Raw genomic sequence first — 27,134 nt, 5'->3', positions numbered from 1 at the left:
TATATATATATATATATATATACACATACTCACACACTCACACACTCTCTCTCTCTTTAAATATATATATACATATATATGCATATACATACATATGTATATAACTATTCTAGATTTTATAGGTTGTACTAACCATTATCCCGTCTGCTTTGGAGCACCCTGCCCAGAAGGAATGAGTCTGGCTCCTAGTTATTGAGAACCTTCCCTGACACCTCTGAATTGCTACATTAACATATCAACACCCAAGCTTTGCCCCACTTATAATCAATTATCTGTATCTCTTCCATAACTGCCCTGATTTAGTACTAGTGCTCCAGTAACCCTCTGATTAATGGTTTGGAAAAGAGGGGGCTGCCTCTAGAAGGCCCCAATCTGGCAAAATATCTGATTACACTTTCCACTAAAAAAGGACTCATTTATAGACTTTAAAACCAAGCAAGAGTTAGAGAAAATCACAAAATGTAAATTAAATGGTTTTGATTATATTAAACTAAAAAGTTTTTGTACAAACAAAAACAATGTAGTCAAAATCAGAAGGGAAACAACAAATTGGGAAAAAATCTTTATAACGAAAAACTCTGACAGGGGTCTAATTACTCAAATATACAAGGAGTTAAAGCAATTGTATAAAAAATCAAGCCATTCCCCAATTGATAAATGGGCAAGAGACATGAATAGGCAATTTTCAGGTAAAGAAATCAAAAGTATCAATAAGCACATGAGAAAGTGTTCCAAATCTCTAATAATTAGAGAAATGCAAATCAAAAAAGGACTCATTTAGGTTATGTTTCTGACTTGAGTATATTCTGAATAACCTTGTTTGCTTTATCTGCTTCCAACTCAAACTCTATGATTCTTTTTTTTTAAATCCTTATCTTCCTTCTTAAAATCAATACCAAATATTAGTTCCAAAGCATAAGAATGGTAAAGGCTAAGGCAACTGGGTTAAGTGACACACCTATGGTCACACAACTAGGAAGTGCCTGAGGTCAAATTTGAACCAACTACCTCTAGTCTCCAAGACTGGCTCTCTATCCACAGAGCCCCCCTATTTGCCCCAACCAAACTCTATGTTCTTAATGCAGCCTGAGCTTCATTTGATTTACCCTTGACTGCCTTATAGAATAGTCATTAATAGGCTCATGCCAACTCAGAACAAGATCACTAGGAGAGCAACCATAAGAAACTGTCGTTGGTCTTGTGCCTTTTCATATTTAATCAGTGACTTGGATGAAGGCATAAATAGCATATTTATCATATTTTCACATAACATGAATCTTAAAGAGATAATTAACATGAGAAGTTTAAAAATGATTTCCTTGAAAGATGAGCCAATATACTAAGGATGAATGTTAAGTTCACAAGCAGAACATAGATAAAAATAAATAGTATATCATCTGAAAAATATCAAGTTTTTAAGAATCTACCTAATAATTTTAGCATTTTAAAAGTAGAATATATAGTCTCAAGAAATGGAGAGTTGCTTTCTCATTGAAGTCTTAAAATGGAGGATATAGGACTATTTATATTTTATAGTAGGAATTTCATTTTATTGATGAATTAAATCAGAAGATCACTGAGGTGCTGCCAAATCCTGTGATTTTAGATTTAATTGTTATTTTTTTTCCCTTTTACTTAGCCACTTCCATAGAAATTAAAAAGAACTTTTAGGGATGCATATAAATATAAGGGGGGAAACTTGTTCAGATGTTTTAAACACATCTATTTAATGATGGGAATAATATTTTAAATGAAGATGAAATTTCACTATGAGTTTTAATTTTTTGAATAATTGATTTTTCTGACTATTTAAAATTGTATTTTCTGATATTTATTTTATCCCCTTATGATTGTTAAGAATCATATAATGTATTTTTATGTCATGGTTTTTAAGAAGCTTCATTTATTGGAACAATTTTTGAAGACTACACTTATTAAAGGTTTCTCTTTAAAAGCTTATGGTGAAAAGTTTAAGTTCTTTCCCCAAGGGTCTGGAAGAGTCTTTTATTTACGCTACAACTGGAACTCAAAAACTGCTAGTTTTTCATATTATTGATCCTTCAAGCATCAATAGCCAGTAGTAAATAAAAATGTTGTTTTGCTATTGTATGATCTCTAATAAACTACATAAACTTGCTTCAGGGACTACATTGAATAGACATGAATAGTCTTTTCTAAGCTACCAAGAGAGAATGAAAATAACTCACCACTCTTTCAACCTCCTGCTTACTGCATAATACCTAGTAATTGAAGCAGTCCTAGGACTCATTTATTTCCTCTACTATTTAATATTGCCCCATTTTTATGGAACGCTGAGCCATAGATATGCTCTCGTATTCTCATCTAAAGATTTATCATATTTAATATAGTTTTTTATATGGGTATCAATAAAGCTAAAACCTTTCTAGCCTATTTTAATATATCTCTTTATTTATTCATTCCATACCTGTTTTCTCAGTCTGACTAGGTTATTCAACATTGCTCTTTCTGACCAATTTTACCTCCTCAAGGATTTAGCCTTGCCTCTTGATTATCTTTGAGAAGAACACAAAAATACCATCCTTGATGATGATGACATTCAAAGAACAATTTTCTTCATACAGGTCTCTTAAAGATAAACCAAAGCAACATGGGACTGGAAAGAACTAGTCAAGAAGACAAGTTCAAATTCTGTCTCTGGCAATGAGTAGCTATATGATCTTTGACATGTTTTTTTTTTTTACAATTCTGAGTTGCAGTTTCAAAACCTGGGCAATAACACCTCCTTCATAGGATTGTCATTGTATACGAAAAATATGAAATATGAACCTCAAAACATACATTTTTGCTAGTTTTATTATTTTAAATGTTAGTTGGTTAAACTCTCATGAATATTAATAAATATTATTTATTATATTAATAGCATATTAATAAAAGATCAGAGTATTTCTTTTATATTTTCCAGAATAAGTGTATATGATAGTATTTTTTCAGGATTAAAAATGTTTGGGAGCTAAGGAAAAAGAGTAAAATTCAAACCTGTGATTTGAACCATCATTCTTGACTATGGTACACACCCTAATTACTAAATGTATGAAGTTTGTCTTAAAAAAAGTAATATAAAATTTAGTCCTAACTATGTCCTACTTGGCTAGAGGAGCTCTTTTCAACAAATTAGAGAGTCAAAAGAACATGACTCAATCATTCTTTATCTGAAGAATGTGGGAGTTTGAAATTGGCAACAGAAACAATAAACTTCAGTGTTAGGGACAAAAAAATAAAAAGATAGTTATAGATCCAGTGCTGAAAGCACATCTGGAGTTTCTAGCATGGTTTTTGGATGACTCTTAAAAACTGCATTTGCTTTAAATTGTTTCTCTTTTTCAAAGCATTCAAAGTCAAAGAATATTTTTTTCTGCCATAAAACAATGGGAAGAGTTACAGGGCAGGACAGATTTTAAAATGCTATTTCAGAATACTATCTTTTCACATGATTACATAAACTTGTACTCATCTCTAAGGAAAAAAATGAAGATATTTTCATGTAGATTCTGTTACTCTAAAGTTGACTGTTTTATGTAAGTGCATTGGAATGTATTCCAAACATTGGGAATGAAAAGATTAGGAAAATTATAGCAATATTTTTAAACATGAGGTAAAATATATTACATATAATTATTTTCATTCAAATACATGGAAATTGTGTATAATCCTCAAGAGCTAGCCAAAATGGAGGAGATAGTAAAATTTTTTTTCCAAAATTTTGATATAAATGTGATTAAAATCACACATACACACATATGGAAATTATGCATGGCACTAAATACTAGACCAGCTTTAGGCAAATCGAGGAGCAAAGATTATAAGGAGATAATGACAATGATTGGTTAATTTAAAATAGCATTTAGGAAATGTCTGTTATGTTCCAGACAATAATCTCTGCCCTCAAGGACCTTTTTTCCTGCTAGATTTTTTATAGTGAATTTTAGAATTCCTACAGTCATCATTAGAAGGAGCACCTGAATTACACAGTTGATAGAGTGCCAGGCCTTGGGGCAGAAGACTTTTTCCTTTTTTTGAGTTCAAATCTGGATTCAGACATTTACTAGCCGTGGGACTTGGATGAGTCATTTAACTCTGTTTGCCTCTGTTCCTTAGCTGTAAAATGAGCTAGAGAAGAAAATGGCAGACCACTCCAGTATCTTTGCCAAGGAAACCTCAAATGGGGTTATGAAGAGTTGACCATGACTGGAAAAAATTAAACTATAGCATTAGAATCATAGAATTCTTATGAAATCATGAAATATTAGTAAAAGATAGTTTACAGATCACTTAACCACCTACCTATTCATTGTAAAGAAGAGGAAATTGAGACCAAACAAAGCAAAGGCTGTGCATAAAATCAAAGAATTAGAGCCAACACTAGAAGACAAGTCTCCTGAGTTCCAAACTACAGTTCTTTTAATTTTATCCTAGAGACTAACAGAGATGATCCAAAATATCCTGTGTTATACTGAGGGTTTTAAGGGGTTCTGGATATGTGTGAAACTATAAATGAAAATAACATTTTTTTAATGATTTGATTCTTATGGCAATTGTCAACTCCAAAGTGTTTTAGTTACTAATCACAAGAGATAAGTCTTAGGAGAAGGATTGAATCAGAGATGGATATTCGGAATGAATTATTAGGAGCATTAGAAACATCAAAAATTATTAGGAGCATTAGGATGATAGATAATAAGTATTAGAAAATACATGGGGAAAAGGTGGGACAGTTCATCAAAGTCCCCATCCTCAGCAAAGCCCTCATGTGGCTACTCCCGGTAAATGCAACGTCCAATATTACTTCCATAGACTTTTAGTCAATGGAACCCAGGGAAAAATGGAAAAGAAGCCTTTAAGCACATTTCTACATTTAACTACAGTACAGAATAGTGGCTTTCAGTTTATATTTCTGGGAATTTTCATATTTCTTGAAAATGATAGAGTAGTATACCCAAGAATATTTTAAGTGGTAATATTTTTGGTATGTAATTCTGAGTGGTTCATGCCAGAAAAATTGTTGAGTTATAAATATAAGGCTTACACAACATTTTGTATAAGACTTTTTTTTTGGCTTTTCTCTGGTCCAGGATCATATTCCATGTATCTGAGAATTTGGATAATAGAATATTTATTGGCCTGGAATGAGTAGTTAGAAACATTAACAAAAATTTGATTTCAGATACTTTCTAGCTGTGTGACCCAGGATGTCTTAACTTTCTTTATCTCAATTTTCACATCTTCTGAATGGGAATAATAATAGCACAATTATTATGAAGATAAAATTCAAAAATATTTCTAAAATACCTTGCAAAACTATTATTGTTTTGTTGTTGTTATTATTACTATAATTATTGTGATATTATATTATATTATTAATAATATTTCCACTTTTTGGTGTTTCTACTTTTAAAAACTGTAATTTGCTCAAGTTCTATTTACCTAGTGGATATCGATTACTCAATGCTCCATGCCTGCAAGGGGGAGGGAGGTTTGCAAGAGCTTGGGAAAACATAGATCTTCATTTTCTGGGTTCCAGCTCCTACAAAAAAGTGAGTTTCCACTTTTTTAAGAAGAGGTCTCTGAAAAGAGTGAAAGATTTGTGAAAGTAAGGACATGCAAGAGGTTCTAGCTCCTCTCCATCTTACTTTCTTCCAAGAATTTTTTGTTCCCTTCTTGGACCTTTTCCTGAGAACAAACTGGAACAAAGAAAATAAGATCTCTCCTCTTCAAGATCTCACCAATTCCATCCTTGTTGGAGGCATAGAACATTGAGCATTTAATCTCCAACAATGAAGGAAATCTTATAAAATGTAATATGAGCAGCATTCCATAACAAAATAAGGAAATTTATCCACATTAATTTAATTATTCATATTTTCAATAGATTTTAATATTATTTGATAATTACTTTGGTACTATATTGTAGTTAAATGTATAGAACTGTGAGCCTAATAAGAATAGGGACATAACTTACTGTATTTTTTTGTTTATTTTCACTTTTAATTTTAAGATTATACATATAAAGGTAATTTTAATGATCATTTTCTGACATTTTTCAATACACGTTTACTCTTTCCCTACCTCTTCTTGCCCTTCCTTGATATAGCAGATAATATGATATAGATTATATATATGCTATCATACAATATATATTTCTATATTCATCATGTTATGAAAAAAAGATAAATGCTTCTCACATAAGAAAAGAACTCTTGAAGGAAATAAAGTGAAAAATGGCATACTTCAATCTGCGTTAACATTGTATTTTCTCGAGAGCCCTTGCACAGTGCTATACACATGTTTCATGGAATCTGCCTCTTCCTCAAAGGGTGTATTCTATCAAAAGAGGCCAATTGTAACCCATCTATATTTACTTACCCAGTTTCACTTTTTTTTCAATGTTCTTTTATAAATCTTTCACAAGAGGAGACAAAGAAATATGTTACCTTTTAAGTGGGAGAGAGACCCTGTAATGATGGTTGTAATGGATGGCAAGGATTTGGCAGATCTTGCCAGACAGGGCTATTCTCCCCAATGACTGAGAGCAAAGATGGTGCTCCTCTCAGCCCTAGGCCAATACAGATAGATCTGACTGTGTGTTAGAATAAGAGAGGTTTATTCAGGAAGATATCAGAGAAGGGTATTAGGTAGGTGGGTTGAGGAGGAATCCCTATTGCTAAAGATGTCTACCTTGATATCCCCTTCTGTCTTCTCAGTGAAGACTCTTCTTTGCCTGGCCAAGCCAAGCCTACTCTCTTCTACTCTATCTGTGGATCCCCTTGCTAACTGTTCAACCCTAACTAAAATCCACACAGGATTTAGAGTCAGTTAGCATTAAACTTGTAGCTCAGGAACCTGGAGTTGAAGTGATTTGGTTTACCTCTGAGAGGAAAACCTCTCAGAAGCCCCCTTAAGCAGTTCAAACTTCTTCTTTTCTAAGGTTATCTCTTCATATGCAGTAGTAGAGATGAATTAGGTAGCAGCTTTCTGATGATGACAGAAGTGAAGCAGAAATGATTTTGGGGGAGATAAGAGATCACCAGGAGCTCAGAGCTGGGTCTCAGAATTGGCTTCAGTCCTCAAGCCTCCAACCAACTGCCCAAGCTGGCCTTAGAATTTTCAGACTCCTTCCAGAATTTTAAACCCCGATTGTGTAAGTGTATCCAATTCCATTCCCCTACTTTGCAAATCTGACTTTCTTTCCCTAAATTCCTTATCACACACCTTAAACTGAATATTGATTAATATTTTGAAGCATTTAATTTAGATCTGCTCTTTTAATTATTAAATCAGAACATTAATAATACTGAGTAATAATAACTAACATTTATATAGTGCTTACTACGTGCCAGGTATTGCGCTAAGTGCTTTACAATTATTTCATTTAATTCTCACAACAACACTAAGAAGTAGGTGCTATTATTATCCCAATTTTATACATGAGGGACACATTATCAGTGACTTACCCAGTGTTACACAACTAGTTTAATGTCTGAAAATGGAACTGAACTCAGGTTTTCTTAAATCCAGAATCAGTGCTGTATCTACTGTACCATCGGGACATCCTGTGTCTTCAGAAAAGTGGATTGCATATTTGAAAGTGCATGTGGTCAGTAAAATGTGCTTTTACCTAGAGCTTTACCACTCAAATCTTTAATGTGAATAAGAAAGTTCTGTTTTTGACAAAATAGGTACCAAAGAGAGGGATTTGTATTTATAATCAAAGGACTTGGTTTCAAATTCAGGTACTGGTATCTACCAGCTTCATGACCTTGGGGAAGTTAATTGGTTTTTCTGGAGCTTAGTTTCCTCATTTATCAAATGAGTTGGTTGGACTAGACAATTTTCTAAAACATCTCCAGCCCTGTCTAGCTCTCTTCCCTTATGCAATCATCTCACCAGAAAATCAGACTTCATCCCTGAAAGTTTCCCAGGTTTTGATAGGCCAGTTTTCTCCATTCCAGGAATCCTTAGCACTCCCTAGACCTCTCCAACAATGCTAAACAGAGTCCCTACTATGTGTCTGAGGCAGGATTTAAATAAAAGATTCCCTGATTCTAAGGTTCTTGCCTCATCTTTCTTCTTCAGCACATTATCTCACTTCTTTTCCTAGGAATGGAAAATGCTTAAATTATGGTTTTATGAGAGTTTTGAATATAGTTGGTAGTAAAAATTCATATAAGGAAAGTCCATTTTTATTTCATAGAAACATCAGTTTCTCACCATTAAGCATGCATAGACTTGAAGTTCTCAGTATTTCAAAACTCTCTAATACTAAAAGCAATCTGAAAATCTTATTTAGCTATCTTTCAAAAGGTCACATCTCTGAACATGTTCTGTTCCTTTTGACATACTTTAAATAAAGCAGTTATCTTGTTGATAATAAAACAAGTCTATTAAAATAACAAAGGATTCTTATGTTACCTAGGAATATAAAATATTAAATAAAATATGTATTCTTAGACACTGCAATGAATTTCTTACCTCTTTGGACAGTGATGTGGCAATTTTGTGTATAAAGATAAAAAACTGACCTAAAAACGTCACTTTTGTAGTATTTTTCTTCAAGATGAAAAATTCAAAGACAATTTATCCACTTTATTATAGGTAAAAAATAAAGCTCAATTTAACAAAAATGCATTTCAATATTTAAAGCCAAATATGATATTGTAGCTATTACATTTCCTAATATGTCACCCTGGGATTTAGTTTCAAGTTCCTTAATTTTATGAGGGCTAATAGTAAATCTATAAAAGTCCCATTAGATTACCTCTTAAAATGGTGACTCCTAGAATACTTAATACATTATTTAACACAAATATACCACCAAGTCATCCTCTACCTTTTATAATCACTTTTTAACCTCTTTTATGAGAGATGCATAAAATCTTCACAACAGCAGAATCCCAGATGAATAAAAATACTTAAAATATTTATATTTGCATATGACATATTTATTTCACTTGAAATGTTAAAAAAATAACTTCCAAGAAATTCAGTTTTCAAGTAAAAAGTTGTTCTATTAACAGCTGAAAAATAAATTCAATGAAAAAGCATATTGTCCAAAGTATTTACATTCACTTAATTGGTATTGCACTGAATTGGTCCATTAATTTGTATATTAAGACAAACATTGTACAAAGACAATAGATTGGGCCAATGATTCACTAGTAGAAGGATATTGAGCCTAATCACATATAAGAATGGGCACTGTACTTTCAAAGAAATCAAATGTTTTTGGTGTTGTTAAATGCTATTTCATTAATACCCGTTTTAAGATTCACATAATATATATAATGATGACTCTTCAAGGCCCAATACATAGAGCCATAGTATGTTATCTCTAACATACAACATGGTGCCTTATGCATGAGAATTGGAATGGGAGAAAGTATGGAGGTCAAAGTTAGCTGGTCATGTAGTCAGAATGGGGATAATAGAGAGATAGCCCAAATGCTTTAATGATATCCACAATATATTAAAAGGAAATGAGGAAGCCCTCTATTAAATTGTGTATATTTTTGAAAGTATATATCAAAAAACAGAGGAAAGAGTCCTGTAAGATTAGAAGGCAAAGAGGAGTCGTGCAGAATATCATTAGCAAGAGAAGGTGCATTGGCAAAATCATAAATCCACCAAAGAACCTATTTAGTAAATGGTTAGATTCACAGGATCTCATAATTAGAAGGAATATCAAAAGCCATTCAAATCAGCTCATTCCTTTAGAGGAATCTTCTTTACAACATACTAAACAAATGGTCTACTAACCTCTACTAACCCAACTCCAGTGATGGAAAAGTCACTATCTCTTGAGGCAGTCCATGCTATTTTTGGATACTTTTACATGTTAAGAATCCTCCCCTTCAGCCATAGCACTGCTTGGTTTATACCCCAAAGAGATAATAAGGAAAAAGACTTGTACAAAAATATTTATAGCCGTGCTTTTTGTGGTGGCAAAAAATTGGAAAATGAGAGAATGTCCTTTGACTGGGGAACGGCTGAACAAATTGTGGTATCTGCTGGTGATGGAATACTATTGTGCTCAAAGGAATAAAGAATTGGAGGAATTCCATGTGAACTGGAATGACCTCTAGGAATTGATGCAGAGTGAAAGGAGCAGATCCAGGAAAACAAATTGTACAGAGACTGATACACTGTGATACAATCAAACATAATGGACTTCTCTACTAGCAGCAATGCAAGAATCCAGAGCAAGGCTGAGGGACTTATGAGAAAGAAAACTAGCCATATTCAGAGGAAGAACTGTGGGAGGAGAAACACAGAAGAAAAACAACTGCTTGAACACATGGGCTGATGGGGATACTATTGGGGATGTAGACACTAAACAATAACTCTAGTCCAACTATCAATAATATGGAATTAGGTCTTAATCAATGATACGTTTAAAATCCAGTGGAGTTGTGCATTGGCTAAGGGGGGTAGGAGGGCTTGGGAGAGAGGGAAAGAAATGAAACATGTAACTATGGGAAAATATTCAAAATTAAAAAATTAAAAAAATAAAGAGGAGAAAAATAATTCTCCCCTTATATTTATTAGTATTAATTTTTCTATATTAAATTGTTAAATCTATCAATAGCAACAAATGATTAATTATTAAATAATGATAACATATTTATTAAATTTGTATTTATAAATTATTGGTAGTGAATATTCTATAAAGCAAACTCATTAATCCTAGTTCTTATTCGAACAATTTTTATTTATGATAGTTTAATTCAAATATGTTTATGGAGTACCTACTTCTCATATCTCACATTTAAATAGCATTTTATAGTTTTTAAAAGATCTTTGCTTAAATTTCTATATGAGGTAGTATTGACTTTATCCTGCCTTTATAAAAGAAGAAACCAGTGCTTATCAAGGTTAAATGATTCACCCAAATTCTTTAAGTGAGGAAGTCTTAGGTACTCTAACTTTATTACTCTTTCAAATGAATTTCATTTCACTGCCTCTCTGTTAATGAAGAGGAATTCTTAAGCATCACTTGGCACAGAACACTAAATTTGGAACCATATTAACCTACATTCTCCACTCTACAATTCCCTTCTTGGAAATCTCAATCTACTTTGGCTTCAACTATCATCTCTCTGTAGATAACTCCCAAATCCGTGAGAGAAGCAGCAACATCCAGTTAAAAAAACACTGGATATTAAGTTAGTTGACCTAAATACACATTTCCATTATCATATATGGAATCTTGTACTTCATCTTGGGGCCTCAAGGATCTAGATCTGTAAATAGAATTACATCACAAAATATGTCTGGGGCAAACAATACAAAATTATCCCTTAAATCAACTTTCTTGTACACACTCAATTGAGGGTATACAAGAAAGAAACACTTGGAAATAAGACCCTATAGAATTTGAAACTCTGGGATGGATGCCATCCCTTAAGGAAGAGATCTTGGTCATCCATAATCCCAGTACTATGCAGATAGATCATTCTATGAGGAAAGGTAGAGATGGGAGTAAAGAATAGGCTGTGGGGGAGGACTTTAGTTAGGCTACGAGTAACAAGAAGAAAGAAGAAGCAAGCCATCTAGTAGCTCCCTGTTTTAATTAATTTGTTTTGCTAACTATATGGGATAAAATGTTAGAAAATAATCAGTTTTCATAGAATTTGGGACACATGATTAATATTTCGGAAAACCATTGTCATTAAATATACATATATTTAATCATAAGCTTATTACCTTAAGATTATATAAACATTGATTCATATTTCCTTTTTATAAATTCATAACTCCAAAGGTTTCTGGAGAGAATTATTCCAAATTTTGAATAAATCATATGGGAAAACAGCCAATTTGTATAGGAAATCATTTGGAATGAAATGGTAGTTCTCTGTTAAACTGAAACCTCATTAAAATCCAATGGTAAGCACACTTTAAAAATAATCATTTTAACTGTGTTTTCATCTTAAGGAATCCATTCACTAAGGAAGGGTAACTGGCAACTTAACATAGTGGCTGAAGTTAATTTCAGATCCATTTATAAAGAAATGAAAATTAGATAAGCTTTCAGTAAATATAGTTCTAAATGAGAGTAATTTACACTGAATGGAGGGTCCTGGTTGATAGGAGAGAAGAGGACTGTAATCAACCAAGCCTCGTTGAATACATACTATGTAGAAGCCAAAGTTGTTTCTTTACAGTTAACCTTCTATGGATGATTCATTCTCCATTAGTTTCTTACATGTTATGGAGAATATGATTGTTAACCATTTCATGGCTGTTTTATTTATATTCAAACCAAGTACTAAAGTGTCATTAAAAGGGAAGTTCCTATATTGTCAAGCAGTTGCTAGAGCAATTATTTGAATTGGACCAAATTCAGTAACACCTAAGGAACTGAGGCTCAATATCTTAATACTGTGACTCTTTTCTATCTTTTTAGCCAATTCTTAATAACAATGTCCTGTTACTTATTCTATTTTTTAAAATTATGCCACACAAGGTATGGAAGATATGAACAGAAGTTTAAGGTGAACAGGTTAGCAAACCAAAATTATAATTAGTAAGAATTGACTTGAGAGGGAATTGAATTGAGCAGGAAACTAACCGGTAGATGAAGTTAATTTTGTCCTTGATAAACCATGGTAGGAGATAGAGTAGATAGAGCATTGGATTTGGACTTAGGAAGACCTGTTTTCAAATTCTTCCTCTGCTGCTTATTACCTATCTGACACTGGACAAATAATTTCATCTCTCGGTGCCTATAAAGTAAGGAGATTGGACTTGATAGTTTTAAAGCTCTCAAATGATTTTAATCATATTTGTAAAGTCTAAAATGGATAATTATGAAAAACAGTTATTAACGGTCTTTGCCCTGGCTAGAGTTAACCACTACTTAGAAGAATTAAACTACTGCTTCTCAGTTTTCCTGGTTTATTTTTTCATCATAATCATAGATGCCTCAAAAAAGATGATATGATTTCTACAATTCCATGTACATATGGAATGTCCTTCTGCTATACTGTTATATCCATCTCACACACTGCTATATTGATTTAATCAAAGATTTTCTTGTCAACAAATTCAGATTTTCACAGTGAGTATTTTTGCATGCCCAGAAAATGGGAATATAAAAGAAAACTGAATGCAGCAGTTAGAGTGTGTTTCCTATTACATTAAACTTCAGAACTCTCAAAATTGTGCCAGTTACTTAGCATTTCATTTAACATGTCCGTGTCTTGTCATAATACATAGAAGAAAACATACAGCAGCTCAGGAACTCCTTTGTAGGAGGAACCAGATTAATAATCACCTTGAAGAAAGACTAATCTTAACTACTATGTTCCTGGCATTGAAAACTTGTCATATGGATGAAAAGAAGAGGAAAAAAGAAATCACACCTAAGAACATGAGCATGAATTGAAAAACAGAAAAACAAAAACACATCCCCAGCAAGGTTTTCATTAACCTTATGCTATTGGAAGAATTTCAGGCATATAAATAGATGTGGGAGACAGATCTGATTATTTTAATTGCTGAGTCAGTCATGCCCATGGGACATTAAAACCTCCCTAAAATTCTGTGATTTTTAAAAGGACATGAATTCAAATAAAGGGCTACTTCAATAAAATAAACAAATCAAGGCATCAATCATTTATTAGAGACCTATTATGTGCCAAGCATTTTTATAAGCAGTAGGGTTATGAAGAAAGTAAAAAAAATAAAATAAACTTCCTCTGCTCTTAATAAATTCATAATCTTATGTGAGAAATAAAATTCAAAACACACAAACTCATTTTATGAGATAAATTGAATATAATCCCAGAGGGAAAGCATTGAGATTAAGGAGGACCTGGTATAGCTTCTAGTAGGAGGTAGATCTTTAGATTGAACTTCACAGAAGCTAGGTGGGCAGGAAGCACAAATGAAGAGGGAGAGGGTTGCAGACATGGGAGACAACCAGCAAAGATGCCCAGATCTCTTAGATGGAATGCTGGGTTTGAGGAATGAATGGCAAGGTAAGTGTAACTAGATGGCAGAATAATAGGAGAGGAGTAAGAAGACTTGAAAGGTATGAGGGTGTGGATAGGTTATAAAGAACTAAAGAGAGGATTTTTTTTTAAATTTCAGCTTAGAGGTAACAGGTAACCTAAAGGTAATAACACAAATCTATTAAAGGGGTTGGGAGGAAGAGGAAACATCATCAGACCTGAGTTCAGAAGCCTTTTGATTTCTTGCATGGTCTTCTGTTCCTAACTTTAAATAAAATGGAAAAAAGAGATACCTTGTTATATATCATGCCATATTTTATGCTCTTGGACAAAGATTTAAGAGTTTTAGAAAGAAATGTGCTGCATGTGATACTTTTGAATCTTTTGAGCTACACCAAATTTTAATGTATAAATTATAAGTGGCCATTCAAAACTTACCTATTTTGTAGTCTAATGCCTTCCTTGCACTAAAATTAATCGTTGAGAATAATTTTTCTCCTTATAATTTTTCTTAATCTTTCCTATAAAAAAGGAAAGAAAAAATCAAGAAACACTTACTTGTGGCTGCATCATAAGTAATTCCTTAATCATGCTCACAAATCTACATGCACAACAGTAACTGCTCTGTTTCTCATGATTGTAAAGAAGCCAGCATGGTTCTTTGTACCATTCAGGACTAAAATCTATTTCAAGCCACAAATATTCATAGAAATATTGTCATGATTGGTGAGATGGCCCTTTTTATCATCATAATTTTTAAAAAGAGCTATCTACTTTGACTTTCACTACTACTTAATTTAAAACAGCTGTTATCAGATGTTTCTGAGAAAGAGGAATTCACAGTTAATGTGAAAATTGCCTTCCTGTTAGAACTTCATAGCCATAGGAAGCAGTCATGTTTTGTTAAGGCTTTCCCTTTTATACTACCTTTGAAAAAAAATGGAGGGTATAGAAAAGAAGAGATGATCTCCTACTTCTTGGCTTGGGGCTACTGTCAGGTTTCCTAAATTTAGCTTGCCATTCTTCTGGACTCTATCATAACTTTGCTTAAAGTGATATACTCAGAGGATACTATTAATCAGATTCAAGAAGTCCAAATAAGAGGGAAATGGAGATGGGAAAACGGGATTTAAAAATGATTCAAAATATCAGATTATTTAGGAAAATCTCCCCATTTCTAATGCATATTCTTTATGATTCTAGGAATCTTCTTTCAAAATGATTTTTATAAAATGGAGCCTGAAAAATCAGTCACATTTTGGTTTAATTATTCATTATTTTTGTATTATACAGCATTAGTTTTCCATTAGTAAAAACACAAAATGTAACATGAAGCTTCAATAAAAAGCAATACAAAAAAATGGACACAGCTGTGGGTTTATTAAATCCAATTCAGTCTTATTTAGTCAGAACTCCCACTGATTCTAAAGATAGTTTTGCCTGAGTAAGGACTGACAAATTGGTCTTTATATTCAGAGGGTGCAATTGTATTTAATGCTTGGATAGTTATTCTATTCTGCCTTGAAAGTCAATAGTGCACCTGGTTTATAACTTAATGTTTAGGACAAAAATGTGTTAGTCTATTTTTTAAGGTAAGCTATAAAAAAGAATTACCAAAATAATGCTCTCCTGTTTACAAGAAATGATCCTTTCTGGCACAGCTTTTCTCCCCTAATAAACATTTCAGTGGCATAAAAAAATCTTAGTATTATTAGAAAATAATATTACCTTTTTCTTTTCATTGTCATTCATCATTTTCTATTCATTACACTTGTATAAACTGTCCTTCAGCTTTATAGGATAGAAATCTCAGATTCTAAAAAAATATTTTATAGATGGCATAAGTAAGAATATATGGCCCATTATCTCCCAAACTTGATGTGGTCAAACAGGTGGCCTGAGTACACCTGAATGTTATCCTTTTCTCTCCTCCCATGATTATTTATTCTGACTACTAATTTACTAGGTCAAAAGTATTTCCTGAAACAATACAATAAAATGCAACCTAGATCTGGAAATAGCTCTTTAAATTCCCTAAATAATTAATACATATCTTTAAAAAATTGCCTACACTTTTTAAATTTTATCTCTGTAGACCACTCCCTGGATGGAAATTCCTTCCAATTGGTGTAGGCCACAACTCATTTGAAACTTATCATAGGATTACAGATTTAGGAAGTCTAGAAAGAGACACAGAAGTTTTCTCATAGGAAAAGAAAACCTAGGAAGAGACATTTGAAGCTATCAAACCTACCACATGCTTGATTTTACAGATGAAGAAACTGAAGCAAAGAGATATGAAAGGATTTGCCCACTGTTGTACAACTAGCGAATATCAGAAGCAGGATTTAAACCTAGGTTTTCCTGAATCCAAGGCTTGATTATGATCCACAATGACACATTTATGGTAATAAAGAAATTCCTGGTAATACAAAGAAGTTTAGTTACATGTCCAAATATTCACAGCTTTTCTGTGTTATTGGCAGGCTTTGAGTCAATAACTTCAAGAGATCAGATCTTTATTATATACCACTATTTCTCCTATGTATAATTGTATATTATATTTGCTATTTTTAGAACTGTATCTATCCTTGTGACTAAGTGTCTTATGAAGTTATTTTCATTTATATTCTGACTGTTATGCCTCCCTATATATAGTTATCACTGAGAGATTATATCTTTGTAATGTTAAAGTCTCTTCAAAACACCTTCCACTTAGGAAGCATTAAATTGTGACTGAATGATCATGAGTCAGATTCTCTGCCACATCAATGACTCCCTACGAAGACTCAAACTCTTTAGTGAACTCAGCTTATGTTAAGACTAATTAAAGGCTATGGTTTCAATGAGTTTCAGTTCTGTTAGTTGCCTTGTTGGGAATATCTATTATGCCATGTTTCCAAGAAAATCATTCCATTTTGGTATAAGAGATTCATGGCATGTCCATTCACATTGTAATACTTTATACCTCACACTTTTGAAACTGGCTTGCTCTATCCAAAAATTCTTGAATGCTGATAAGTTTCTAAAGATGGCCAATATAATGTTGTACTCCAATTCTTTCAGAGTCCTCAGAGTAATCCTCTTATGTGGAATGTATTCACTTTACTCAATACTCTAGATCCCAAGCCCCCACACATACATTTCCATTAACACAAATCATCCATCCACAGTGATAATGATTTTAAATCATACATAATAAGGTAAAAGAAAAATAACATCATAGGTATCCATATATTTAAGCAAACAAACAAATAATGAAATATGGTGTGATTCATAAATAAAATATGCTTAAAATGTATGGGATAGAATAGGTATACACTTAAAGTAATCTGCCTTGGTAGAATATGAAATAAAGAAAACTCGTGTGGTCACAGTAACTAGCGAGTCTGGAATTATAAACTTAGGTACCCCCTTTCTGTCTTTGGAACTGTCCATAAGATTTCCTTGATAAATGCATTTTCTGTGTTAAACAAATGTTAATGCTATTAAACACTTTGGATCCAGACCTCAGAAGGAACAAAACCTCATCCAAACTTGTTGATCTTCTGAATGACTTCTCTGATCCTCTGCTTCCAAACTATTTCTCTGTTTAATTCTTCTTCTCAGCAGCAAAATCAGCTTCCTTAACATTCATTTCAAACTTAACCTTATATAATTACCAAGCCTATCCTTTAATTATTTTTTCTTTCTGGATTCAGAATCTATGTCCTCTCTGCAAATGACCTCATATTAGTTCATGGTTAATATACACATTTTTATGATTTCAAGTGTTTGAAGAATATTCACATGAGAGAGGATTAGACTTGCTGTGTTTGACCCTAGAGGACAGAAGTGAGAGCTATGGGTGAAAGTTGTGAAAAGGCAGACTTACCTTGAAGAAAAGAAAAACTTCCTACCAATTGGAATTGTCAACAGGGAAAATGTTCTGGGACGATGATGTGAAAAATAAAAATGAGTGCCACGAAATCTTACATAAGGTTCCTTGCCAATTGCATGTTGACTTTAAAAATCATATGTTGATATATAGAATATCCTACTTTATTTTATTGTTTCCCAATTACATTTTTATTTAATTTGGGTAGCTTTTAGGAGTACTCAGGCCACTTCTTTGACCACATCGTTTGGATGATAACAGACCATATAATCCAACTTTCTCATTTTACAGATGTGGAAACAGAAGTCAAATATGATTAAATAGCTTTCTCAAGGTCTCACGAATGGATAAAAATTTGTTAATTATATTAGAGATGTGAATTATAAAATTGTATCAGTTGGACTAGATGTTTTTTGAAATCCATTACCTCTCCAAAATTTTGTGTTTATATGCTATTTTTTTGTTATTTTTAGATTGACTTCATTTCTACATCCTTTGTCACTGCATTTAAAGTTATCATTCTATGTTTTTCAGCATGGCAGTTGCAACATAACTGTATGAGACTCATACATTATTCTCTAGATTTTTTTTCTTGCCTCCAGGAAGTAAATGAACTACTTCAGTATCCTATTAGCATCACTCTTTTCAATTGTTTCTCATTGCCTTGTAGAATAAAATTCAAATGTTAACCTACAATATTCTACAAAATTTGGATTCTTTCCTCTTTCCCAATCTTATTTTCCAATATTTCCCTATGTTAGTCATCTATGTCATCTATTACACTAAAACTACAACAATCACTGCCCCCAAAGACTCCACTTGTCCTTGCTCTAACACTTTTGCTGCTTCTACTTTAATTTTCTAGTTCCCCATTCTTCGGTTCTAAGTTATATTTTCACCTCTTCCATGACGATATTCTGTGGTGAATTCCATTTTCCACTCTAGGAGAATATGATCTCTTCTAATTAAAACAAAAAACAGAAGTCAATAGCATTGAAGTAAGGATTTGTAGTATCTACTCCTACATCTTCCACTAACTAAATGTTTGGTTTTGGGGTTTTTTTTGTATCTATAGGTCTTGGGTTTTTGTCTGTAAATTAAGGGAGTTACATTAAGTTATATTTAAACACTCTTCTAGTACTAAAATTTTATGATTTTGAAATTGTTTGAGGTTGTCAAATGCCCCACTCTGCAATTTATAACAACAGTTTTCTAATTTAGAGTTAAATAATCATTTTGATATTTATTAATAAAGTTCCAAAAGCATCTAATCAAATGGGTCAATTTTATTATTTCTCAACTAAGTAAACCATTAAAACAACAGAATATTAGTAAGTTTCCTACTGATAGGTTAGAATAAATGGGATAGAAATTTAAAGTAAAAATTTAAATAAGCTTAAAACAAAGTCTTTTGAGAGATCCTTAATTTAACAGTTTTTCACTATTTCTTTTTAACATCATTTGCACTTTACTTTGATCTAAGGTATTATCCAAGCAAATCCTTTCTTTCCTACTTAAAGATCTGGTAGTTATCTTAATTTCTTAGAGGTCCTTAAATTTATCCCCCAAATGACTGGTGCCTGCCTCTGGGGCATTACTGATATTTTTTTCAATGATACTTTTCCTGAGAAAAAAGCACGGACCTCAGATTTCCTTCTTCATCTGATAAGACTTAGAAGTACTAAGTGTTCCTTACATTTAACTATATTTTCCTCTATGGGAAAAATAAAACATGAATAAAAAAAAATCAAAGCTCTTTTGCTTACTCTCAGTGTGGTTTCTCTGAATTGTACTTTTAGAAACTTTTTTTTTCAACAATAAAAGGGGTATCTTCCATGCTATTCCCATGATAGTATTTTCCCTGGTTATGGAGAGGGAAGTAGGGGATGTTCTGTACTAGCATGTCTTCTAATTGTCTGTTGTCTGATCTCTACTTTCCTCCTTATTCTAGAAATTTGTATACCATATAGAAAGCAAGGGAGCTGAAGATCTCAGCAGCTTTCCCTCTTCTCCCAGTCTCTGACACTTTTGTTGAAAGTATGCTTATTACTTTTTTTAAATGATGGCAAGTCTCTTTTGCCCAATCTGAAACTAAATTGGAGCATACCTTAAGTATATACTTAGTGCCTGGTGTGTAATAAATGCTTAAAAAATTCTTATTGTTGAGAATAATAGTTAAGTTACAGTTTTCAACACATACATTGCTCTGATTTTCTGACTAGATAACTTACTATTAAATAATTGTATCAATTAGCATCCTTTAGTATATACATGGTGGGTGGAGTGCCTTAAAAAAAGGAAGATTAGGTTTCAAGCCTCACCACTGATGCTTATTAGCTGTGTGATTCTGGGCAAGGCACTCAATCTCTCCTTTTACTATTGACAATTCTCCAGAATTGATCTACTAAATAATCTGAACTGGTGGTAGGAGTTCCCAAATCCAATGCAGATGATAAAATTACTACAACAAAGAAGGAATAAATTGTAGCTGTAGGTGATATACATTAATGAATAGGGACAGTAAATCCAATTTAATTGCACAGCATATTGGTATATTGGACTATTTCTGACATTAAATTTATAAAATTATGGTAGAAGACATTAAAAGAATCCCATGATATAAAGAACTGAAAGGAATCTCAACAACTATCTAATCTAATCAATCAATTAACAAAATGAATATGTACTATAACATTTGAAAATTGGGTAAGAGGAAGGAAGGAAGAGAGGGAAGGATAAATGAAAGCAGGCAGGAATTCAAAATTGTAGATGAAAGGGTAAGAAAATACTAGAAGTGATTCTTTTTGTCTGTGGAAAGAGATTATGGTAATGAGGAAAACAGTGGTCCAACAATCACATGCAAAATGATTACTTCAGCTAAATTTATAATTGCTCTGACTTTTCTTTTTTTTAACATTTAATTAGTCCTGATCATAAATAACAAAAGGATGCTGTTAGACGAGGGTGCATTTGTACACTGTCAGCAAAGTTCTGCAATTTTTAACTGTAATTTGGTTGGTTTATGTTTCATCTTACTGGCTATTTTTGCATTCATTTTAAATTAAATTTTAAAAATACATATCAGACAATGTTGGGATTATATAAATGAGATCCTTAACTAATCAGGCAATCTACATAATGTCCTATATGGTTTTGTCTAGGGAGTCAAGCAACTACAAACCAAGTAGTAATCATCCATAAATTGCCTTCCTATACTCATTGACTTGCATGTGCAGTTTTAGAACTTTGAGTTTGAATTACAGTAAAATTAGCATGTGAACACATTTCCCTTACTGTTTGTTAATTTCCTTAATGTGCCAGCATTTCTTTCGCACTTCTTCATAACATGTATTTAGCTTCAATTTATGACCTTGACAGAAAGATATTTTTTCTTCTCATTCATCTGAATTACAATTAAATTACAACTATATTTCTCCACTCTATCCTCATTTTGTCTCTTAATTTTAGCTGATGTTATTTCTCACTTCATTTCTGTTTTGTTTTATTTCATTCCTGCTTCTTAGAAAATTCTAGTCAAACAAATAGGATAAAAAGGATTACAGTACTCAATATTATGATACAAGTTTATTTTTGGACTCACTAGAAAATTATCATTGCATATTTTCCTTAGTTTATTCTAGTGGCAAATGATGACCTTATAGGTATAGTTAGCACTATTTATTTTGTCATTTTTAAAAACTTTATTTCTATTGGTTCTCTTATTTGCTTTTATAAATTAGAGAAAGTGTGTAGTGTAGAGATAATAAATGACAGGCACTGTAGTAGAGAGCCAACCTTAAAGGCTGAAAAACCTGAGTTCATATCCAGGGCTTAGTCTTTGACATATACTGGCTAAATGACTCTAGATGAGTTACTAAATTCCTTAGTCGTCCAGGAAACTTTCTAACATTAGTACAGAGCATTGATATAATAATTTCCTAACCTGAGAGTTACACCAATGCAATCAGTAGGTTAGAGCCAACCCCCATTTAGAAATCTCTTTAAAGTTGACAAAATACTTTGTATATTATTAATTCATTTGAACTTCATAACAACCCTTCAAGGTAGCTACTACTGTAGATATTATTATCCCCATTTTACAGGTAAGAAAACTGACATTCAAAGAAAGAAGGTAATCTGGACCTCTTCTGACTTGTAAGTTTCAAAGACAAGATTGGAAATGATATATCTATGGTTTCAAGCATGAAATGCTCCATAGTATTTGAGTCAAGGCTATAAAATTCCTGATTTTAGACCAAGCCCAATCATTAATTTGCTGTGTAGTTTTCATCAAATAACCTACTGTCTCCAGGGCTCAGTCTCTTCATTTTTTAAATTGGAAGAATCAAATTGGATGTTTTCTTTTTTTTTAAATTCTGTTATGTTTACAAATCCAAACCAAACATTTCCATATATAAAGAAAAAGAAGATATTGCACAAATGAAATCAAAGATCTTCTATGTCAGCTTTGATCAATATGGTGAGAAGAAGGGAAGAGGGTAGCTGTTCATTTCCCATCTTCCCAGAGCCAGAGGACATTTTTTGCATGCCCTGCCCCTCTGTCCAGCCACTCAAAGTGAGCACTTCCTCCCTTCTCTCACTCAGGTAATGGGGTGGCTCACAGTCAGTTGCAATTTGGGCACATGAACATTAAAACTTTCACCAACGTCCAATATGTTTAACTTACTTTTCTTCTTATCTACATGATAGATCCTGTCTACTAGTGTTCCAACCCCTCTTTACTCTACCTCTCACCTCCCCACTGCATCACAAATGATATCATCGTGGAGGCCAATATACTCATATAAATTGTCTTTAATGTTTTATGTTTATGTTCATTTCTGGAAGTAACATTCTCAGTTTTATTCTTCTAGTATTAATTCTGTGTCTGTGTATAATGTTCTCCTGGTTCTATTCATTTCTCCATTGATTATCTCGTACAATACTTTCCAGGTTTGTTGTTTTTTTTCATCATTTCTTATGACGCAGTACTATTCCCTAACAGTCATGTACCACAATATGTTTAGCTATTCCACGATTGATGGGCATCCCTTTCATTTCAAATTCTTTGCCCACTACAAAGAGAGCTTCTTTAAATATTTTGGAACATATGTATTCTTTTCCTTTTTCCCTGATCTCCTTGGGAAACAGACCTAGCTATGCTATTTCTGGTCTAAGGGTATACACAATTTTATAATTCTCTGGCTGTAATTCCAAATTGCTTTCCAAAATGATAGGATCATTTCATAGCTCTACCAACAGTGCATTAGTGTCTCCATTTTTTTTACATCTCCTTCAACATTTGTCACTTTGCCTTTTTCTCATTTTAGCCAATCTAGTAGGGGTGAAGTGATATGTCAGAATTGTTTGGATTTGCATTTCTCTAATCAATAGCAATCTGAAGCATTTTTTCATATATCTATTTATGGTTTTGATTTCTTCAATTGAAAATTATCTGTTCATATCTTTTGCCCATTTGTCAATTGTGGGATAACTCTTATTCTTATAAATTTGACAAAGTTCACTATATATTTTTGATATGACATCTCTATGTGAAGAGCTGTCTATGAAATTTCCCACCAACTTTCCTTGACAGCATTAATTTTATTTGTACAAAAACTTTTCAATTTAATATGTTTGGAATTACCCATTTAGCATTTCACAATGCTCTCCATCTCCTGTTACTTCATAAATCTTTCTACTATATATAAATCTGATAGGTAGTATGTTCCCTGTTCTTCTAATTTACCTGGCATATATCCTTTTATGTCTAGATTATGCATTCATTCTGATCTTACCTTAGTAAATGCTGTAAGATATTGGTCTATACCTAGATTATGCCAAACTACTTTTCAGTTATGCCAGCAATTTTTCCAGTGATTATTTCAAAGTTCCAGATATATGGTTTTATCAAATTACCATATAATCTTTTACTGTTATTTGTTTCACATCTTTTCTATTCTGCTAGCCTATCTTTCTATTTCTTACCCAATAGCAGATATGCTAGGTAATTACTGATTTATAATACTCTCTCTCTCTCTCTCTCTATATATATATATATATATATATATATATATTTGCATATATAATACAATTTAAAATCTCATACTGCTAGGCCTTCTTCCTTTACATTTTTTCAGAAATTCTTTTGATGTTCTTGATCCAAAATAATTTTATCACTTTTTCTTACTGAAAAAAATCTTTTTTTGGTGATTTAATTGGGATGACATTGAATAAGTACATTACTTTAGGTAAGATTGTCATTTTAATTATATTGGCTCTCTGCCCATCTATGAACAATTAACATTTCTCCATTTATTTAGGTTTTAAGATTCACTCCATCTAAGTTGCCATCTTTCCAGAAAAAAAAAAAACCTCTTCATTTATTTAGATCTGACTTTATTTGTGTAAACATGTTACATCACGATGTTTATGTAATTTTGGAGTTTGTTTTGACAGGTGTATTCCCTGGAATTTTATCCTATCTATGGTTATTTTAAAAGGTGTTTCTCTATCTCTTCTTGTACCACTTTGCCAGTAATACATAAAAATGTTTATTATTTATGTGGATTTATTTTATACACAGATACTTTGCTAAAACATATCCAGGATTTCAACTAACTTTTTAGTTAATTCTCTGTGATCTTCTGTATATACCATCATGTCATCAGCAAACAGAGATAGTTTTCATTGTTTTTATATCCTCTTTGTCCATTCTGATTCCTTCAATTTCTTTTTCTCTTCTTATTGTTTTTGCTAGCATTTCTAATACTATGTTAAATAATATTGGTGATAATAGGCACAAGCTTATTGAGAAGGCTTCTATCTTCTTTGCATTACAGATACTACTTTGCTGATAGTTTTAGTTGGATGCTTATATCATTTGACCTATTTATGAATGTAAACAAAACTCAAAACCTGTTTTCATAAAAATTTCCTCTTTGGTGAAGATTAATTACTGAATTTTCTGCACTTGTGTGAAGGGCAGAACTGAGGGATAACTGGTGAGAAAAAAATTGTCTTGGTCTTCTGCTTTCCAGTTTCAAAAAAGAAAACATGCTTCTATTTTCTCTTCAGATCTTTGAAAGAAAATAAAGATTCTGGGGGAAAAACTTACATGTGGAGATAAAGTCCAACTTATTAAATTAGAGATTTCAAGGCATTTTCCTTTGGGTAGAATATGGGTCTTTATCTCTTGGTTAAATAGAGATACTTTGCTCCTAATAGGGAAATTCAATCAGTCTAGATACTGTCTGGCCAATTCTTACATGTACATATGTGGTGAAAATTATTGATCAGCAGAAATGCCAATAAAAGAAACATAGTCTCCAAGCCAAAAAGAAATAGGTCTGTTGAGAGAGGGCCAATCTCACAATAAAACCAGACTCTGGTCAAGACCTTGTGAGTAGCCTCATTATATACCCAAAAGACTCCTTGCTCTTTATATACTCAGAAGCTTATTAAGTCATAGTGCTCATTCCTCATGTCTGAGTAACAAGGGCTTCTAAGTATCAGCAAAAATGAAAAAATTAAGATGTGAAGAAAAGATACATGGGTGTGCTTGATGCTCAAAGAACAAGCTACACACTAAAGGTGTTTGAACAACACGCTTAAGGTTAAAGTACATGAACAACAAGTTCAAGGCTATATTCGCTGGATAAAATACTAATTTAATCAGTGTTACTTGCCTTATACTAACATTACTTAACTATGCTAGAATTATGATTTTAATTAAATTGATTGATGCTAGTAATAAAAATAACTGGAAAAAGAAGAGGGTGGGGATTTCACATTCACATATTTATACTGTATTCATATATGTATAACATATATCCATATGTATATATGTTTTCTATTGGATGTATATGATTTCTATGGGCAATTGACTGGTATAAATGGATTTATTTGCTATTCCCTAGATGTGTTCTTTGTGAAAAGAGTAGTTAGTGAGAAGAGAGTTAAACACTGGATACATAATGTGGAACATGTTACTTACTAAGATATATCAATCAAGAGCTCAAATTATACCAAAAAATTATCTCCCCTAGACTACTAGTATTTAGGGGTGTGTAAAAGTTAGAAATAATTCTAGCCTGGTACCCTTTCTCTTAGGAGGAGAGAGGGGCCAATCTCAGGTCTTCCTGCTTTTCCTCTTGGTAAGAATTGATTTCCCTTGCATAAGGATCATTGAAAGAGATTATATACACTTATTCATGTACCATTGTGAGTCATAGCTAGATAGATCCATGTGGAAGCAATTAACCTAGATTTAGAATACATAGCACAAACACACCATATATGAAAATAATTTGAACAGTGATTATACACAAGTATCACCTTGGATTGTAGCAGGGGAAGGAACATTGTTATTAATTCATATTGCATTATAACTCTGTTGCTCCCTGATTTTAACCATTAAAGAATAAGAAGCTATTTCCCTAAGAACAACACTTTATTAAAAGAGGCATACATCTGGTAAGGAGGCAGTCTCCTCCTTAAGTGAAAGACAGTCCAGCCTGACTTTGACTTTTATAGAAAGCTGTATCCTCTTACTGATTCATCTGAAAGTTTGTCCCTTAGTCTTCTGCTTACAGTCTCTATTGGTGAATATTTCAAAAGATAACATGGACTTCCAGAACTCAATTCCTATGTCATTGCTTCATTTCAGGAGAAGTGGATCTTTCCCCAAATAAGGAAAAATCCAACACACCTTACTGTCAAATTCCTTGGAGAAGGTGGTTTTTGTTTAAAGGTTAAAAGCTTTGAACAAAAGAAGAAAAGGAGTTAAAAGCTGAAAGATAGATTAGATTAGATAGTGGCCTGGTCTCATCCTGACAGGAGAAGATCAGAAGAGACTGGAGAAAATGAAATGATTTCCCATATAAATATTACTAATAAATTAAATAATTCAACACTAATTTTCCTTCACCCCTAAACTCTAAGTCAATGCCATTGAAAGAATAAAAGAGGGATATATTGCCCACACAGAAACTGTAGTAGTGTAGTTAGATTTCCAAAATGCCCAAGGCCTGAGGAGGAGACAGATTTGTTTTATTATGGAGTCAACCAAGTAAAAACCTAAGGAATGAAGGCAGAAAAATAAAAATAAAAAAATGATCCAGTACATTGCACAATGGCTAGCACACAGTAGATTTTTAGCAAATACTTATTCATCTGAAATAACTTTTGCTTTCATGGATTTTGCATTCCAAACATTTATATGTGTAGGTAGATGCAACATTTATAGAATTTAAAGTAGGATACAA

General features: G+C 32.6%; 1 protein-coding gene across 1 annotated transcript in view; it reads left to right on the top strand.

Annotated features, from left to right (window-relative positions):
• Positions 1 to 27,134, top strand: part of CSMD3 (CUB and Sushi multiple domains 3) — a 1,590,968-nt gene that overhangs the window by 33,485 nt on the left and 1,530,349 nt on the right. The gene's annotated exons all lie outside the window — the stretch shown is intronic.

Source organism: Gracilinanus agilis, chromosome 1 (assembly GCF_016433145.1).
Source record: "Gracilinanus agilis isolate LMUSP501 chromosome 1, AgileGrace, whole genome shotgun sequence".
Taxonomy (NCBI): Eukaryota; Metazoa; Chordata; class Mammalia; order Didelphimorphia; family Didelphidae; genus Gracilinanus; species Gracilinanus agilis.
The sequence above is the reverse complement of the archived record's forward strand: the minus strand, read 5'-3'. Positions and strand labels throughout refer to the sequence as shown.